The sequence below is a fragment of the Pristiophorus japonicus genome, chromosome 3 (assembly GCF_044704955.1).
Source record: "Pristiophorus japonicus isolate sPriJap1 chromosome 3, sPriJap1.hap1, whole genome shotgun sequence".
In the NCBI taxonomy this organism is placed as follows: Eukaryota; Metazoa; Chordata; class Chondrichthyes; family Pristiophoridae; genus Pristiophorus; species Pristiophorus japonicus.
The window spans coordinates 278,239,453-278,259,709 of record NC_091979.1 but is presented as its reverse complement, the minus strand read 5'-3'; positions in this window follow the sequence as shown (position 1 = coordinate 278,259,709).

Sequence of the window (20,257 nt, the reverse complement as noted above, 5' to 3'; positions counted from 1 at the left end):
TACAAAACCTAATTTGAAGAAAGGAGATCTGGAAAAAAAAGACGTAACGTACTAAATAGGTGCTGACAAAAAAAGGTGTGTGTGTGATGGAAAAAGACATAACTTACTAAATACTAGTTGATATTGGCTGTGAAAAGATAATGGTTTAATGATTATAAATTACGAGAAAGTTTCACTGCAGTTTGAAAGATTTCCAAAATGGACGTTGTTTATCAAGAAACATCCCGAACAGTCTAAACAAGCAGGAGGGTTTTGAAAATAACGAGGAGAAAAGATCTAAGCTATGCGAACTCAGCACAGAAAGAAAAAAACTGGGAATTAGAGAAAATTACTGAATTTTTAAATTCTTATAGAAAATGGAACTGGCACGGAAGTTTAGATTTTGTGCTGAGAGAGAAATAAAACACAAGATTTGCCCAGTGAACGGGACTGTAAAAAAATTGGAGTTTAATCTAAAATGCCGTCTTTCCTGATGAGAAAACTTTTATTATGATGGCTTTACTAATGATTTCTGCTGTTTTAACGGATTCCTAATTTCTAAGCAAGTTTTGAAGGCACAAAGACTTAAAAAAAAACATTTCGGATGATTACGCGAAGTCACGTAATGACATCAGGCCTTCTTACAAACCTGTAAAGGAGTTAACCCTTTCCATTGACAGCTGTTTTATACTGGACATTATTAATTTGGATTTATTAATAGAATAAAAAAGAGTCGCCTGACAGATAGAGGAAATGGTGGGATAGTCAGAATAAAAATAAAACAGAACTACCCTATGTAATAATACTCGCCTGATACAAATAAAAGAAAGATTCTCAAACAAAACAAATTCAAGAGTTAAAAACTAAGATAAATAAGCTGGAAGAGATTTTTTTTTAAATGGGACGAGACGGATAGTGCAGTGCGCAGCCATAGCATCATCACCTATGGCAATAGAGCCAATGTACCCCACGGTGGGTAAGTGTAGTCCACAAACCCAACCTAACCCTTATCTCCGATTTCACAGAGTGACCTCGACATGCATGGATAAAAGATGAGTAGACCAGAACCTAACACCTGGTGACGACCAGGCTATCTCTTTAAAATTTGCAGATAAAACACTCACCGAGATGGGACCGCAGCAGCTACTTCGACTCTGGAGACTCAGGATACTGGGAACCTTAAGGCCCACGCAAGCACTGGATAATACAGACGGACTACGAGAGATATAGCACACGCAGGAAAGACACAACTACATGAACTAGCTTTGTTTAATTTAACTGCCGAAATATGCATCCCAGCAGCCAAGGACTGGAGCAAGGACAGAACTTATTTTAATGCATGGCTATGTATAATGTATTAAGTAAGGTTGTAATGCAGCAGGCTGCCGATGCCATGGGCGCCAGTAGATTCCGAGGACAGGAGCAAGTTCATAGGACCAAAAGGGGAAGGGCGCAGAAATCCAACTGGATGGAATTTCAGTTCTAGAAGCTCATGTCTGGGCGGGCGAAGCTGCAAAACAAGCCGCCAAATCCACCCCGCAAGTACAGAAGGGTGGGAACAGAACGGAGCAAAAAGGGGGTGGGACCCCAGGATGTTTAGGAAAACTGGGGTTTTGGCCAGTGGGATAAAATGAAGACCAAGGGAGGTCTCTGGAATATAAGGTGTATGTCCTGAAGCGCGACACGGTTATAACACGGAGAAGCCGGTATTGATCATGCGCAGCGCAAACAAGAAGGAATACAACCTAAAAAGGGGGGCGGATGGAGTGTGGAGGAAAGTTGACAATTAGGTCCGGCTGGAACACCAAACACACCCAAAAGGACCCTGGGAAGCCCTACCACTGCCCCGACAACCACCCTGGGGACAACAACTCTTCCCAGCACAACCCCCATAAGCCCGTCCATAAAGACTGGAGCCAAAGGGGGCTAGTAATAAAAGAATCTAAAGAAAGGATATAATTTGGGGTGCATCAGCGACTACTCATTCTTCCTAACTTCTGTGGGAATGAAACTATAAGTCTATACCAGAACCTGACACAACGGATCCTCGAAGGCCCGGAACCCACTACCCTGAAATTTAATGTCAGAAAGGGAACAGGACAAGGTCGAACAAAAAGGGGAATACTGGAAACACTAGGCAAGGGTTATGCGGCAGGGGTTACGACAATGAATTTCATAGACCTGTATGCAATAGACGACCGGGTTAACAACTTAACGTAAATCTTGAGGGGTTTGCTGGGGAGGGACATGGATAACCAAGCCCTACAAGCACGGTTGGGAGATGGCATGGAAGGGGAACTGTTACAGGTGGTCCATACATTACAGAAGCATGCCAAGACAATAAATTTGATCCACGTAATGGTGAACGACATAAGTAAACGATTACAAGCTGAGATAGTTTGCTCCGGGTATGAGTCCTGGATATTAAGTGAAGTACAACATAACTTGGAGCAACTCCAGAATGGGGACATACCAGATTGGATCCCGAACAGCATACTTAACAATGAATAATACGTGCGAGATACGAAGGAATAGTCACGCATGGGTGCCAAAATTCAGATATATTACTGGGCTGGTGAATATGATCAGATTTGTGTTGTCCATACCACAGTATGATGTAACAAAGGGAGACCCCTTATACCAGATCGATAATATCGGTGAAGGGTAAGAAACCAAACTCGGTTGCATTACCATCTGCCTGCCAGACGGGTGATTAAAATTAACAATAGTACCAAAGGCATTGACATAACCGACTGCTATAAAATGAACCAAGTGGTTTTATGTCGAGGTACGCCACGAATGACAAATGATGATTGCAGATTCCACCAAACAAATGGATGCATGCTGAGTATCACTCCTCTCGAACATGATTCCGAAACAATCGCTGCTCCACAAGGGAATGGAGATTTGGTGCATGTGCACAGGAGCAGCCAACCCGACGATTAAGACCAGGGGAGGAGTCACCCCCTGTGTCATCACCAACCCTAACTTCTGTTTCAGGCCCATGGAAAAATAGACATAAATGGATACCACATACATCCCAAGACAACGGAAATCATCCACGGAATGGTCACGGATACCCTCCGAGAAGGGTACAAGGAGGCAGTATGGGAACCGCAAGAAAAACAGATATCCGAATTAAGTGGGGAACGATTGGTGCAATATCCAGCTGATGGAAGAAATAGACAAACCTACAAAGAGACACTAACGCGATGCTGGCCAACCAGCCTTGGTACTCAAAACTGTGGAACATTGGACTTAATATTCAGATCCACCCATGGATAAGAATTATATCACATGCACTTGTAGTAATACAAGGCCTGGTCCTGATGGTACTGGTAGGGCTAACCTGTGCATGAATTAAACAGGCCAAACAATACGTCAGGGCACACACTATGATTAAGGCCATAAGGGATGAAAATTTAAGCAGTCCTACAAGAAGGACTTACCTTATATAACTCTGCAGAAAAGGTCTCAGGAGGTCCCGAAGCTAGGGAGATGGCCACCCAGGTGAACGGACCTATCTGGAACTTGTCTACAGAGAGATAGTTATCGGGAAATATGGCCAGCTTGGCGTATAGCCAAGGGCCAAAAGGGGGGAATTGTAAGAGAAATTTGGCATTAGGGGTACCAGCGGGACAAGGGTTAAAGTGCTGGTTCCTGCACCGACCCATAAGGAGGTAAAAGGCCTCTCTTTGGCCTTGTACATTCCAGTACCAAGGCTCCAGAAGTTATCAATTCAATAATATTCCGACAGGATACAATGTGAGAACCTAAACAGACATTGATAAGACCTTGCGAAGAGGCTCGAGGCAGACTCACGGGCACCAAGGAGAATCAACAAATTCTGACCTAATGAAGTCATTCTAGTCACGGCCTAAGGTGGTCACGAGGGTCTTGGCCTGTCAATCCAAAGTAGCACTAATAAGGTAGTCCAATTAGAGAAGTAGCACTGATAAGGTAGTCCAATTAGAGATCTAGGGAGGTCTTACCAGGGAACGGAGGGGTTTTTGAAATGTATAAAAGTTGTATGATTGTGCCGTTCGGAGAGCATCTCCACTCACAGGCGGCTGTGATGAGAGGTGTTCCCGGACATTTGTAATAAAAGATCGTTATACCTTGCCATTCATCTCTGTCTGCTAACTCCGGGGGCTGTTACGTGGGTTGGGGCAAGCGTCGACCCTCTATATCAGGGGGCCTGTTCGTGGGAGGAGAAGACTTCCCGTTTTCCCCTTACAAATGTAATACCTCCAAGTTTGCAGATGACACTAAACTGGGTGGCAGTGAGAGCTGTGAGGAGGATGCTAAGAGGCTACAGGATGACTTGGACAGGTTATGTGAGTGGCCAAATGCATGGCAGAAGCAGTACAATGTAGATAAACGTGAGGTTATTCACTTTGGTGGCAAAAACAGGAAGGCAGAATATTATCTGAATGGTGACAGATTAGGAAAAGGGGAGGTGCAACGAGACCTGAGTGTCATGGTACATCCGTCATTGAAAGTTGGCATACAGGTACAGCAAGCGGTGAAACATAGAAACATAGAAAATAGATGCAGGAGTAGGCCATTCGGCCCTTCGAGCCTGCACAACCATTCAATAAGATCATGGCTGATCATTCACCTCAGTACCCCCTTCCTGCTTTCTCTCCATATCCCTTGATCCCTTTAGCCGTAAGGGCCATATCTAACTCCGTCTTGAATATATGTAATGAACTGGCATCAACAACTCTCTGAGTGAAGAAGTTTCTCTTCATCTCAGTCCTAAATGGCTTACCCATTATCCTTAGACTATGTCCCCTGATTCTGGACTTCCCCAACATCGACAACATTCTTCCTGCATCTAACCTGTCCAGTCCCGTCAGAATTTTATATGTTTCTATGAGATCCCCGCTCATCTTTCTGAACTGCAATGAATACAGGCCCAGTCGATCCAGTCTCTCCTCATATGTCAGTCCTGCCATCCCGGGAATCAGTCTGGTGAACCTTCGCTGCACTCCCTCAATAGCAAGGACGTCCGTCCTAAGGTTAGGAGACCAAAACTGAACACAATATTCCAAGGTGATGCCTCACTAAGGCCCTGTACAACTGCAGTAAGACCTCCCTACTCCGATACTCAAATCCTCTAGCTATGAAGTCCAACATACCATTTGCCTTCTTCACCGCCTGCTGTACCTGCATACAAACTTTCAATGACTGATGTACCATGACACCCAGGTCTCCTTTTCCTAATCTGCCACCATTCAGATAATATTCTGCCTTTGTGTTTTTGCCGCCAAAGTAGATAACCTCACATTTATCCACATTATACTGCATCTGCCACGCGTTTGCCCAGTTACCTAACCTGTCCAAGTCATCCTGCAGCCTCTTAGCGTCCTCCTCACAGCTCACACCACCACCCAGCTTAGTGTCATCTGCAAACTTGGAGATATTACACCCAATTCCTTCATCTAAATCATTAATGTATATTGTAAAGAGCTGGGGTCCCAGCACTGAGCCCTGCGGCACCCCACTAGTCACTGCCTGCCATTCTGAAAAGGACCCATTTATCCCGACTCTCCGATTCCTGTCTGCCAACCAGTTCTCTATCCACGTCAGTACATTACCCCCAATACCATGTGCTTTAATTTTGCACACCAATCTCTTGTGTGGGACCTTGTCAAAAGCCTTTTGAAAGTCCAAATACACCACATCCACTGGTTCTCCCTTGTCCACTCTACCAGTTACATCCTCAAAATATTCTAGAAGATTTGTCAAGCAGGATTTCCCTTTCAAACATCCATACTGACTTGGACCAATCCCGTCACTGCTTTCCAAATGCGCTGTTATTTCATTTTTAATAATTGATTCCAACATTTCCCCCACGACGGATGTCAGGCTAACCGGTCTATAATTACCTGTTTTCTCTCTCCCTCCTTTCTTAAAAAGTGGTGTTACATTAGCTACCCTCCAGTCCATAAGAACTGATCCAGAGTCAATTGACTGTTGGAAAATGATCACCAATGCATCCACTACTTCCTTAAGTACTCTGGGATGCAGACTATCAGGCCCCAGGGATTTATCGGCCTTCAATCCCATCAATTTCCCTAACACAATTTTCCGCCTATAAGGATTTCCTTCAGTTCCTCCTTCTCACTAGACCCTCGGTCCCCTTGTATTTCCGAAAGGTTATTTGTGTCTTTCTTCGTGATGAAAGAACCAAGTATTTGTTTAACTGGTCCGCCATTTCTTTGTTCCCCATTATAAATTCACCTGAATCTGACTGCAAGGGACCTACGTTTGTTTTCACTAATCTTTTTCTCTTCACATATCTATAGAAGCTTTTGCAGTCAGTTTTTATGTTCCCAGCAAGCTTCCTCTCATACTCTATTTTCCCCCTCCTAATTAAACTCTTTGTCCTCCTCTGCTGTATTATAAAATTCTCCCAGTCCGCAGGTTTGCTGCTTTTCCTGGCCAATTTTTGTGCCTCTTCCTTGGATTTAACACTATCTTTAATTTCCCTTATTAGCCACGGTTGAGCCACCTTCCCAGTTTTATTTTTACTCCAGACAGGGATATACAATTGTTGACGTTCATCGATGTGATCTTTGAATGTTTGCCATTGCCTATCCACCGTCAACCCTTTAAGTATCACTCGCCAGTCTATTCTAGCCAATTCACGTCTCATACCATCGAAGTTACCTTTCCTTAAGAAGGCAAATGGCATGTTGGCCTTCATAGCGAGAGGATTTTGAGTATAGGAGCAGGGAGGTCTTACTGCAGTTGTACAGGACCTTGGTGAGACCACATCTTGAATATTGTGTACAGTTTTGGTCTCCTAATCTGAGGAAGGACATTCTTGCTATTGAGGGAATGCAGCGAAGGTTCACCAGACTAATTCCCGGGATGGCAGGACTGACATATGATGAAAGACTGGATCAACTAGGCTTATATTCACTGGAATTTAGAAGAATGGGAGGTGATCTCATTGAAACATATAAAATTCTGACGGGATTGGACAGGTTAGATGCAGGAAGAATGTTCCTGATGTTGGGGAAGTCCAGATCCAAGGGTCACAGTCTAAGGATAAGGGGTAAGCCATTTAGGACTGAGATGAGGAGAAACTTCTTCACTCAGAGAATTGTGAACCTGTGGAATTCTCTACCGCAGAGAGTTGTTGAGGCCAGTTTGTTGGATATATTCAAAAGGGAGTTAGATATGGCCCTTACGGCTAAAAGGATCAAGGGGTATGGAGAGAAAGCAGGAAAGGGGTACTGAGGTGAATGATCAGCCATGATCATATTGAATGGTGGTGCTGGCTCGAAGGGCCGAATGGCCTACTCCTGCATCTATTTTCTATGCTTCTATGTAAAGGGACCGCTGGAGGCCATGCAAAAAAATGGCCAAAGAAATTTTTATGGGGCCAAGAGGAACACGAATGCTCCTCCAGGCCTGGCAAAAATACTCTGGCCCATTGCCGACCCAAACCTGGTACCCTCTGGGATTGCCTTCCCCTTCCCCGAAAGTCAACTGTTGGGGGGTTCTGTGAGGGAGCCATCCTTCCCAATCAGCAATCTGTCTTGGAGCACCAGTTTGGTGTGCACAGTTCGCTGGCTACATGCAAATATGATCGGGCCTCATGGTGATTACCAAGGCCCGGTGATTGGTGCGCTTTATCCGCCAACTACCCATTATACTTAGAAACGGAAAGTAAGCTGCAGTTTGTCAGCAAGGGATCATGTGAAATAGTTACATACATCATTGCTGTCACATTGAGGATCCTTTCATGCCACTTCGGTTTAATGTTAGTGCATTCTGTTTACATGACAGATGCTAATTTGGATCTATATCATATCAATATAGCTGTTGAGAATTAGTTTATCACTTGTAAACATTGTGACAATATTTAATTGGATATTTTTATCAAGCAAAATCTAGTACTTCTGGGCATTGGATTTAATTTTGTTCTATGACAAAGTAATGTGATTTGTGTAAACATCCAATGTTAAATCAGATTTCCTTCATCAGAATGCATTACAATAATTAGGACTAATTATTGTTTGCCTTGTTAATGAGACAGACAGCTCTTTGTAAAGGTTTAAATCCACGGTGTGACTTTAATTGTAAATGAAAAGTGTGACCGTAGTAATCTTCTGCAGAAATTGCTCAGAAACTGCCCTACGTTACTGCTTGAGGTTCACATTTTCCATATTTTATTCATTTCTGTTTGAGGATCAGCAGTGTCTGAATCCTGTCAAGTTTATGATTTTATGCTTGAATAAACAAAATGGAAACAAAAAGGAAAGTCTCAATCAGGGATTTTAAATCACCTTCTGCTTCAGATTAGATAGAAATTCTTATTACAAAGGTTGGCAGAGGATACTTCACACTACTTCATTGGGTCATTTAAACAAAGCTGATTGTTTAAAAATAGCCATTAAATCCATATGCTCAATTCTGCTGCACAGATTCAAATTAGAATCTTCAGGGTTCTCTGCAATAACATTTTCAGATGTGAATTCCTTCAACTCTCGATTCTTATGTATCCCTCACTCCCTTCACCCTACCATTGACGGCCGGGCCAGCAGCCATCTAGGCCCTGAGCTCTGCAATTCTCGCCCCAAGGCCGGAATTTTGCCGGCGCTCAGAGGACGGGATCGGAGGCAGGACCCCGCTGTCAACCCATCTTCACGTTACTTTACCAGGTGTAGGGTCTGTCAACGCTAAACAGATTCCACACGAAGCAGTAGGTGAGGTAATTTAAGTGATTAAGACCTTGTTAAGAGATTATTAAAGAGCATTTTGGGCTTAACCTACCATTTTTCCAGGTTTTCTACGAGGTTGCTGCAGCTTGGGGATCAGGTAAGGACGTCAGCAGTTGTGGCAACATTATCATTTCTTTACCTGACTGCTGCAAATGTTTAAGCTCCCATCTCACAGCTGTTCACTTTCGAAGATCAGAAGCTCTTGCTTACTGCATTTGGAAGGCACATTAACCTTTATGCAGGTTGCAAGTCTTTGGAGCAATCTCTCTATCCAGTGTCACCCCATTGGAACAAGCTGTCTCATCACTGACAGATCATTTCTGCTTTTTCACAATTTCACCTGCCACCCATTACATCAGCATCAGTGCCCTTGAAACTATCCCCACCTTGGGTCTCAGAATCCCTCCACGATCACTCCCAACACCAGCAGCACCGGGCACACCAGCAGCACCAACAGCACCACCAACCTTTTCCACAATCACCTGATGCTGCACATGACACAGGACATCACCACCTGACCACATTGCTGCCCGGGAGGCCAGGGATGGACTCACCATGATCAGATTTACATCACTTGACACTGTACACCCTGGGTGCCACATGATGCACCAGATTGGCACCAACCCATATCAACACCATAAAGCATCTTTACAATGCCCAAGCCATTTCTTTCCCATTCATTGCGGGGTTACCCTTATGTCCCACGATTCACTGCAATTCATTAAGCTACTTTCAAAGGTGCACACAAATCTGTCCAAGAAGGTAAAGTGTTGAAAATTAAGATTTAAATGTTTGGCAAGACATTAACAGAAAATGTACATGAACATTGGCAAAAACAACCAGGTGCCTACCCTTGTGTGTTGTTAGTTGGTATGCTTGCATTAGGATGAGGGTGAGTGTGAGGGGTTGCTAGTGGGTTGGCGATGTTAAAATGTAGATAGAGAGAGGGATGGGTGGAGGTGCAAGGTAAGTTGGTGTGAGTAAGAATGTGCAGGAGTAGGGTAGGGAAGGCAGAGTGATGGGGATGTGATGAGAGGCACAGCAGGATCAGGTTGAGTGTAGCTTTGCGTAACATTTTGTGATCTACTGAGATCATTGAACAGTTTGTGCCACTGCAGCCTGGTCCTCCTGATGACATCCCTGCTTGTGCCCTCCTGTGCAATGTGCAACCAGGCTGCGTTAGTCTCCTGGGGAGGTCTTCTCCACGCATTGGAAGGGAAGAGAACCTCCCTGCGTGCTGTGACTCTCTCCATAAGCATCTGGAGGGAGTGATGGGAGAGCCTGGGTGCAGCCCTCTGTGCAGAACATGTCAATGTTTGCACAAGCTCAATGCTGTAGAACACTGACAGCACAACTGTCAAAATAAATTTGCATGTGGTCCCTTTAAGGAAACCGGCTGATGACACATCATCAAATTCCATCATCAGGCCTGCTTCCTTTTAATTATCTGGAAACCTCACTGAGCGGGCTTAACAAGCTCAATCAGGGTAAAATCGTGTGGGCAGCTGGGATGTAGACAGCAGTGGGTTTGGACCCCGCTACCGATGTCGCCCGCCTCGCTCTTGCCTCGATAGGCATAATCATGGCCTAAACCGTTCCGCTTCTCTCCCTCTCTATCTCTTTTAAGTCCCTCCTTAAAACCTACTTCTTTGATTCTTTATTAATGACTTGAATGAAGGGACCGAGTGTAATGTAGCCAAGTGTGCTGATGATACAAAGATGGGTGGGAGAGCAAATTGTGAGGAGGACACAAAAATTTGCAAAGGGATAGACAGGCTAAGTGAGTGGGCAAAAAATTGGCAGATGGAGTATAATGTGGGAAAATGTGAGGTTATCCACTTTGGCAGAAATAATAGAAAAGCAAATTATAATATAAATGGAGAAAAATTGCAAAGTGCTGCAGTACAGAGGGACCTGGGAGTCCTTGTGCAAGAAACGCAAAAGTTAGTATGCAGGTACAGCAAGTAATCAGGAAGGCAAATGGAATGTTGGCCTTTATTGCAAGGGGGATGGAGTATAAAAGCAGAGAAGTCCTGTTACAACTGTACAGGGTATTCGTGAGGCCACACCGAGAGTACTGCATACAGTTTTGGTGTCCGTATTTAAGGAAGGATATATTTGCATTGGAGGCTGTTCAGAGAAGGTTCACTTGGTTCATTCCGGAGATGAAGGAGTTGACTTATGAGGATAGGTTGGGTAGGTTGGTCCTATACTCATTGGAGTTCAGAAGAATGAGAGGTGATCTTATCGAAACATATAAGATAATGGGGGGGCTCGATAAGGTGGATGCAGAGAGGATACCTCCAATCATAGGAAAAACTAAAACTAGGGGACATAAACTCAGAATAAGGGGCCGCCCATTTAAAACTGAGATGAGGAGGAATTTCTTCTCTCAGAGGGTTGTAAATCTGTGGAATTCGCTGCCTCAGAGAGCTGTGGAGGCTGGGTCATTGAATATATTTAAGGTGGAGATAGACAGATTTTTGAGCGATAAGGGAATAAAGAGTTATGGGGAGCGGGCAGGGAAGTGGAGCTGAGTCCATGATCAGATCAGCCATGATCTTATTGAATGGCGGAGCAGGCTCGACGGGCCAAATGGCCTACTCCTGTTCCTATTTCTATGTTCTTATGTTGACTAAACTTTCAGTCACCCTTCTTGGGGAAAAGCTAATTTTGCTAAGTTGAGGAGTGATTTGGCCATAGTGGACTGGAAACAACTACTTGTGGGTAAATCAGTGTCGGAACAGTAGGAGGCATTCAAGGAGGAGATCCAGAAGACTCAGGCCAAACATGTGCCCTTAAAGAAAAAGGGTGCAAATAATAATTCTAGAGCCCCCTGGATGTCTAGGGACTTACAGAGGAGGATAAAGAAACAAAGGGATGCTTATGTCATATACCAACAGCTAAATACTATACAATCTTTGAGGAATATAGAAAATTAAGAGGCAAAATTAAAAAGGATATTAGAAATGCTAAGAGAGAGCACGAAAAATTCTTGGCCAGTAAAATTAAGGAAAACCCTAAGATGTTCTATAAATACATTAAGAGTAAGAGGGTAACTAAAGAAAGGGTAAGGCCTATTAGAGACCATGAGGGTAATCTTTGTGTGGAGGTGGCAGATGTTGGGAAGGTTCTTAACGAATACTTTGCATCTGTTTTCACAAAGGAAAGTGGCAATGCAGATATTTCTATCGAAGAGGAGTGTGATATTCTGGATAAAATAAATATAGTGATAGAAGAAGTATTAAAGGGTTTAACAGCTTTGAAAGTAGATAAGTCCCCAGACCCGGCTGAAATGCATCGCAGGCTGTTGAGCAAAGTAACAGAGGAAATAACAGAGGCCTTGACCATTATTTTCCAGTCCTCTTTGGATTTGGGCATGGTGCCGGAGGATTGGAGGGCTGCTAATGTTGTACTCTTGTTTAAGAAGGGAGAAAGGGATAGGCCGAGGAATGACAGGCCTGTCAGCCTAACCTCAGGGGTGGGAAAATTATTGGAAAAAATCCAGAAAGACAGGATAAATCTACATTTGGAAAGGCAAAGACAGTCAGCACGAATTTGTTAAGGGAAGATCGTGTTTGACTAACCTGATTGAATTTTTTAAGGAGGTAACCAAGAGGGTCAATGAGGGTAGTGCATACGATATATTGTATATGGACTTTAGCAAAGCTTTTGATAAGGTACCACATGGTAGACTGGTCATGAAGGTTAAAGCTCATGGGATCCAGGGCAAAGTTGAATCCAAAATTGGCTTGAAGAAGGAAGCAAAGGGTAATGATTGATGGATGTTTTTGTGACTGGAAGGATGTTTCCAGTGGAGTTCTGCAGGGTTCAGTACTGGGTCCCTTGCTTTTTGTGGTATATATCAATGATTTAGATTTGAATATAGGGAGTATGATTAAGAAGTTTGCAGACGACACTAATATTAGCTGTGTGGTTAATAATGAAGAGGAAAGTCATGGGCTGCAGGAGGATATCAATCTACTGGTCAGGTGGGCAGAGCAGTGGCAAATGGAATTTAATTCAGAGAAGTGTGAGGTGATGCACTTTGGGAGGGCTAATAAGGAAAGGGTATACACATTAAGCAGTAGGCCACTTAATAGTGTAGATGAAGACCTTGGAGTGCTTGTCCACAGATCCCTGAAAGTAGTAGGCCAGGTGGATAAGGTGGTTAAGAAGGCAAACGGAAAGCTTGCCTTTATTGGCCGAGGCATAGAATATAAGAGTAGGGAGGTTATGCTTAAATTGTATAATATTTTGATTAGGCCACAGTTGGAGCATTGAATGCAGTTCTGGTCACCGTATTATCATCATCATAGGTAGTCCCTTGGAATCGAGGAAGACTTGCTTCCACTCCTGAAGTGAGTTCTTTGGTGGCTGAACAGTTCAATACGAGAGCCACAGACTCTGTCACAGGTGGGACAGATAGTCGTTGAGGGAAGGGGTGGGTGGGACTGGTTCGCCGCACACTCTTTCCACTGTCTGTGCTTGATTTCTGCATGCACTCGGTGTTGAGACTCGAGGTGCTCAGCGCCCTCTCGGATGCACTTCCTCCGCTTTGGGCGATCTTGGGCCAGGGACTCCGAGGTGTCAGTGGGGATGTTGCACTTTATCAGGGAGGCTTTGAGGGTGTCCTTGTAGCGTTTCCGCTGCCCACCTTTGGCTCGTTTGCCATGAAGGAGCTCCAAGTAGAGCACTTGCTTTGGGAGTCTCGCGTCTGGCATGCGAACTGATCAAGTGTGGTCAGTGTTTCAATGCTGGGATGTTAGCCTGAGTGAAGACGCTGATGTTGGTGCACCTGTCCTCCCAGGGGATTTGTAGGATCTTTGGTGGTATTTCTCCAGCAACTTGAGATGTCTACTCTACATGGTCCATGTCTCTGAGCCGTACAGGAGGGCAGGTATTACTACAGCCCTGTAGACCATGAGCTTGGTGGCAGTTTGGAGGGCCTGGTCTTCAAATATTCTTTTCCTCAGGCGACCGAAGGCTGCACTGGCACACTGGAGGCGGTGTTGGATCTCATCGTCGATGCCTGCTCTTGTTGATGGAAGGCTCTCGAGATATAGAAAGTAGTCCACGTTGTCCAGGGCTGCGCCATGGATCTTGATGACTGGAGGACAGTGCTGCGCGGTGAGGACAGGCTGGTGGAGGACTTTTGTCTTACGGATGTTTAGCGTAAGGCTCATGTTTTCGTATGCCTCAGTAAATACGTCGACTATGTCCTGGAGTGCGGTCTCTGTATGTGTGCAGACACAGGCATCGTCCGCGTACTGTAGCTCGATGACAGAGGTTGGGGTGGTCTTGGACCTGGCCTGGAGACGATGCAGGTTGAACAGGTTCCCACTGGTTCTGTAGTTTAATTCCACTCCAGCGGGGAGCTTGTTGACTGTGAGGTGGAGCATGGCGGCGAGAAAGATTGAGAAGAGGGTTGAGGCGATGGCGCAGCCCTGTTTTACCCCGATCTGGACATGGATTGGGTCTGTAATGGATCCGTTGGTAAGGATCACGGCCTGCATGTCGTCGTGGAGCAGGCGGAGGATGTTGACGAACTTTTGGGGGCATCCGAAACGGAGGAGGACACTCCATAGACCCTCGCGGTTGACAGTGTCAAAGGCCTTTGTGAGGTCGAAGAAGGCCATGTATAAGGGCTGTCGCTGTTCCCTGCATTTTTCCTGTAGCTGTCACGCTGCAAAAATCATGTCCGTTGTGCCCCGTAGGGGTCGAAATCCGCACTGTGACTCCGGGAGGAAGTCCTCAGCCATGGGGAGAAGACGGTTGAGGAGGACTCTAGCGATGACTTTCCCAGTGGCTGATAGCAGGGAGATTCCTCTGTAGTTGCCGTAGTCAGACTTGTCCCCTTTTTTAAAGATGGTCACGATTACTGCATCTCTGAGATCCCCCGACATGCTCTCCTCCCCCCTGATGAGAGAGATGAGGTTGTGTATTCACGCCAGCAGTGCCTCTCCGCCATACTTCAATGTCTCAGCTGGGATTCCATCCGCACCCATAGCTTGTTGTTTTTAAGCTGTCTATGGCTTTTTCTACCTCGTGCAGTGTTGGGGTCTCACTGAGGTAGTGGCGGGTCACATGCTGCGGGATGGAGTCGAGAACACTCGAGTCAAAGGCAGAGTCTCGATTGAGGAGATCTTCAAAGTGCTCCTTCCAGCGGGCCCTGACTGCCTCGGTGTCCGTGATGAGTGTTTCCCCTTCTTGGCCAACAGTGGGGTGGGGCCTTGGGTGTTTGGCCCGTTATGTGGCCTTGACTGCGATGAAGAATCCTCGCACATCATGGCTGTTGGCCAGCTGCTGTATCTCCTGTGCTTTCTTCATCCACCACCTGTTCTTTAGGTCCCGGGTTTTTTGTTGGACCTCAGCCTTGAGCCGTCTGTAATGCTGTTTTGCTGTTCCCGCATTGGGTTGTTGTTTAAGGCTCAGAAACACCCTGCGCTTGCGATCTATTAGCTCTTGGATCTCCTGATCATTCTCAACGAACCAGTCCTGGTGCTTCCTGGTTGAGTAATCGAGTCTCAACACCCTCGCTCCAAGCACTGGATGAGCAAGGGATCGCAAGGATGTGCATATCACCCACGCCATGACAGGAGCCGATGGCTGCTGGACGGACCACCGCCTAATTCGATCCATCATTGATATCAACATAGCCCCAAAGCAGAGGGGACAGCAGAAGCAGTGCTGCAAAAAAGTCAATGCCGGAGCACTTAAGGACCCAGCTAAGAGAGCCCTATACAGTCAGCGCCTCACAGCTAACCAGGCGTGCCTTGACAACTCTGAGATGCAGAATGCCCACAGCGCTTGGTCTGCCCTCCAGGCCTCCATAACTAGTGCCTGAAAAGAGACACCTTATTATAGGAAGGACATGATTGCACTAGAGAGGATGCAAAGAAGATTTACTAGGATGCTGCCTGGAATGGAGAATCTTAGTTATGAGGACAGATTGGATAGGCTGGGTTTGTTCTCATTGGAACAGATGAGGGTGAGAGGAGACCTTGTTAGAGCGGATTTTTGGACATATACTTGACTAGTATACGGGACCAAACATTTGTTTTTATTTTCCCCTTTAATGAATTTTGTAAGGGACAATACTGATGCATTATGCTTTATATAAAAAAACAGTTAGACTTCAAGGTATGCTGGCCTTGAGTTATGGAGATAGGAAAGTGAGATAATGAATGACTGGAGAGATAATTAAGTGGGATGTTTGTCTATACCGGTGCCAAAAAGCCTGCACTTGTTTATAATGCCCTGTCACAATACGAGGCTGGGTTATATCAAAAGCTCAGCCTTGGATAGTAAACCTTGTAATGCGATGATTAGACTTAAGGACTAGTGCTAAAACATGTGATGTAAAGTGACGTAATTTGTAAGATAAAAGAACCTCACTGGAGATACCAATTTGAGAAGTGGTTCAGAGACAGGGGTCCCTAACACTTCTCCCAAAGCTTTGTCTCCGATATAATAAACCTCTCTTTATATATTATACAGTCTCGGAAATAATTTTCCACACAGACCTCATTGAGGTGTACAAATATTGAGGGGCCTGGACATAGTGGATAGTAAGAGCCTATTTACATTGCTGTCTCTTGCAAGTGCACCCCTGGTAGTAAGGTATGCTGGTGGTTACAGGTCATATCTTAATTACAGTCATGTATAGCATGTTAGGATACAGTTATATATAATAATGTAAGATACATGACAGAGGGGCCTGGACATAGTGGATAGTAAGGGCCTATTTCCATTGGTGGAGGGGTCTATTACGAGGGGGGATAGTTTTAAGATGGTTGGTGGAAGGTTTAGAGGGGATTTGAGGGGGGGTTTCTTTAAACAGAAGGTTGTGGGGATGTGGAGCTCGCTGCCTGGAAGAGTGGTGGACGCAGAAACCCTCACCACTTTTAAGAGATGGTTGGATGGGCACTTAAAGTGCCGTAACCTGCAGGGTTACAGACCTAGAGCTGGTAATTGGAATTAGACTGGATGACCTTTTGTTGGATGGCGCAGATACAATGGTAAGTACTGCAGGGAATCGAATACGGCCAGGGTGATCTCCTGGACTAGTTTCGATCGCCTGGATGGGTTGGAGAGGAATTTTCCTAGATTTTTTTCTCCCTAAATTGGCCTGGGTTTTTAATCTGTTTTTTGCCTCTCCCAGGAGATCACATGGCTCCGATTGGGATGGATTGTAAAATGTCGCAGTTATGTGAAGTGGATTGGTTGGGCTGGGTGCTCTTTGCCTTTTCGTCATTGTTCATAGGTTTATATGTAACCTTCAGGGCTGCTGACCAAGGGCAGTGCGGCTCTTTGTCGGACGGCATGGACACGATTGGCCGAAATGGCCTCCTTCTGCGCTGTAAATTTCTATGTTTCTATGTTTCAGCTCAGTGTCAATTTTTGACTGATTCTGCTCTTTTAGACATTTTCCTTTGTTAAAGTGCTATGGAAATGCAATTTGTTATTGTTGTTGAATTACATTTATAGGCTAGGTATATGTAAACCTGCAATGCTTCACAGAGTTCAATTCACATTAATGGTTTGAAATGGAATCCTTGATGAGGAATTACAGATGGGTAGCTCTGTGAAATCATTCTCACTGGGCTGTTGGAGATGAAAATGAGGTGCCACTATTGATTCCATCACATGAACACGTACACTTATAAACTATAAACTACTGATTTCAAGTGACTTTTGCCAATTATTCATGCAAGATAGAGTTTGTCTTACCAATTTTATTCTGGAGTACAGTTCATGCTAGGGTCTCATAGAATGTCAGTAAAATGTATTTTTTGTTAAATGCTCAGGTGCAGGTTTTGTTGAAAATTGTGTAATTGTAATCTTGTATTAAAAATCTTGCACCTGTAATGTTATATGATTCTAATATTGTAGTGAGCCATTAACATTGTTGAATGGTTCATGCCAACTAAGTGATACCAATATGATCCCAACATTGACCCATGCTAACTATGTGATACCACAGTCACTGGGGAAATAAAGTCAATCTGTTTTTACCACTATGATAGTTCCCTGCTTTACTAATCCTCCATTTTGCGCATTTTATCTATTCTTCTTGGCTCGTGGGCATGGCCTCAGCTTCTGCTCTGCTCCCTCCCTGGTCCACCCGACTGTTCCCACTCTGTTCCCTTCTCTACATTCTTCTTCATTGTTACTTTGGATCATTTGCACCACTCTTGCCTCTGAGCCAGTAGGTTGTCCATTCAACCTCACTCCAGGGTTGAGCACAAAATGTCGGCTGACAAATCAGTGAAGTACTGAGGGTGTGCTACATTATTGAAGATGCCATCTTTCAGATAAAATGTTAAACTCAGGCCGTACCTGCCGCTTCAGGTAGATATAAAATGTTGAAGAAGAGCAGAGAGCTCTCCTGGTGTCCTACCCAAAATTGTTCCCTCAACCAACATCCCATCACAAATTAATTGGTATTTATTTAATTTGCTGTTTGTGGGACCTTGCTTTGCCAAATTGGCTGCTGCATTTGACTACAAAACAATAGTGATAAAGGTCAAAAGTAGCTAATTGGTTGTGGAGTACTTTGGGACATTTAAAATACACTCTGAATATAAGTTAGCTCTTTTTCTATCTCCATCATTTTTTTTCTTCCAATACTGACCAACTACTCCAGCTGTGGCTCCATTCCCACCATCTCCCATTAAGGGCTGACCAACTATTCCAGCTCTGCTACCTCCATCCTTCAGAGTAATGTTATATGCTTGTCCCTTCCTGAAGAATCCAGCCTCCACTGCTGCTGCTCAGCCCAGCTTCCAGTCTTATTTCTGTGCCTCCATTCTGTTTCATATCTCCATGCTGCACTTCCCAATCCTCTATTCCTCTCCATGAGACAATACTGCCTCACATGGCCACTCTGATTGTATGTATGTAATAACTCGACAGACTGAATACTGTAAACTAACACAGGTACAAACCTGGCTCTGTTTTATTAGGGCCCAAAGTGATTACATTACATGATGGCTTGCCTTTTATACCTCGGCCGCACACACGTGCATACAGCCCAATGACCTCTGACAGTGGCGCCACCTGGTAGCTAGTAACCCCAAGCATATATACATGACAATATCCCCCTTTAAGATATTATTAACAGTCTTTTTACAAATTGAGACGATCTGGGGTTTTCCGCTCCGAGTTGATCGTCTCAGTTCAACTCCCGCCTTGGGCGAGCGTTCTGAGTCTGTTATGACTGGGGGCTGGCTGGCCGATCTGATGGGAGTGGCAATGACCATGTCAGGGATTGAAAGTCCAGTTTCATTGATGACAGCGGAGTCCTCTGATGACTGAGGGTAGGTTGGTTGGTCACTGATTGTGTCTTCCTCAGACTGTTCCGGTTCATCCGTGTGCCGCAGCTTTATCTGATCAACATGTTTCCTGCATGTTTGCCCATTCTTGAGCTTGACGATAAACACTCTGTTACCCTCCTTGGCCGTAACAGTACCGGTGATCCACTTGGGACCTTGACTATAATTTAGTACATACACAGGATCGTTAACAGAAATGTCGCGTGACACGGCAGCGCAATCATGATACCACTGCTGACTTTGACGTCTGTATTCAACATGATCGTTCAAGTCAGGGTGGACAAGAGAGAGCTTGGTTTTGAGACCTCTCTTCATCAATAGTTCAGCAGTGGGGACCCGGGTAAGCATGTGGGGTCTTGTCCTGTAACTAAGCAATATGCATGACAAGCGAGTCTGTGTGAACCTTGAGTTACACGTTTCATACTCTGCTTGATGGTTTGGACAGCACGTTCTGCTTGACCATTAGATGTGGGTTTGAATGGTGCTGACCTCACATGTTTGATACCATTGAGTTTCATGAACTCTTGAAACTCCAGACTAGTGAAGCAAGGCCCATTGTCGCTTACAACGATATCGGGCAGACCATGAGTGGCAAACATGACATGAAGGTTCTCAATGGAAGCTGTGGATGTACTGGGTGACATGATTATACAATCTATCCACTTGGAATATGCATCTGCCACAACTAAATTCATCTTACCAGGAAGGGACCTACAAAGTCAATGTGGATCCTGGACCATGGTTTAGATGGCCATGACTACAGACTCAGCAGCGATTCCACTGGGTGGCAGTGTGAGCTGTGAGGTGGATGCTAAGAGGCTGCAGGGTGACTTGGACAGGTTATGCATGGGCAAATGCATGGCAGATGCAGTATAATGTGGATAAGTGTGAGGTTATCCATTTTGGTGGCAAAAATAGGAAGGCAGATTATCTGAATGGTGACAGATGAGTAAAAGGAGAGGTGCAATGAGGCCTGGGTGTCATGGTACATGAGTCATTGAAAGTAGGCATGCAGGTACATCAGGCAGTAAAGAAAGCAAATGGTATGTTGGCCTTAATAGCGAGAGGATTTGAGTATAGGAGCAGGGAGATCTTGCTGCAGTTGTACAGAGCCTTGGTGAGACCACATCTTGAGTATTGTGTGCAGTTTTGGTCTCCTAATCTGAGGAAGAACATTCTTGCTATTGAGGGACTGCAGCG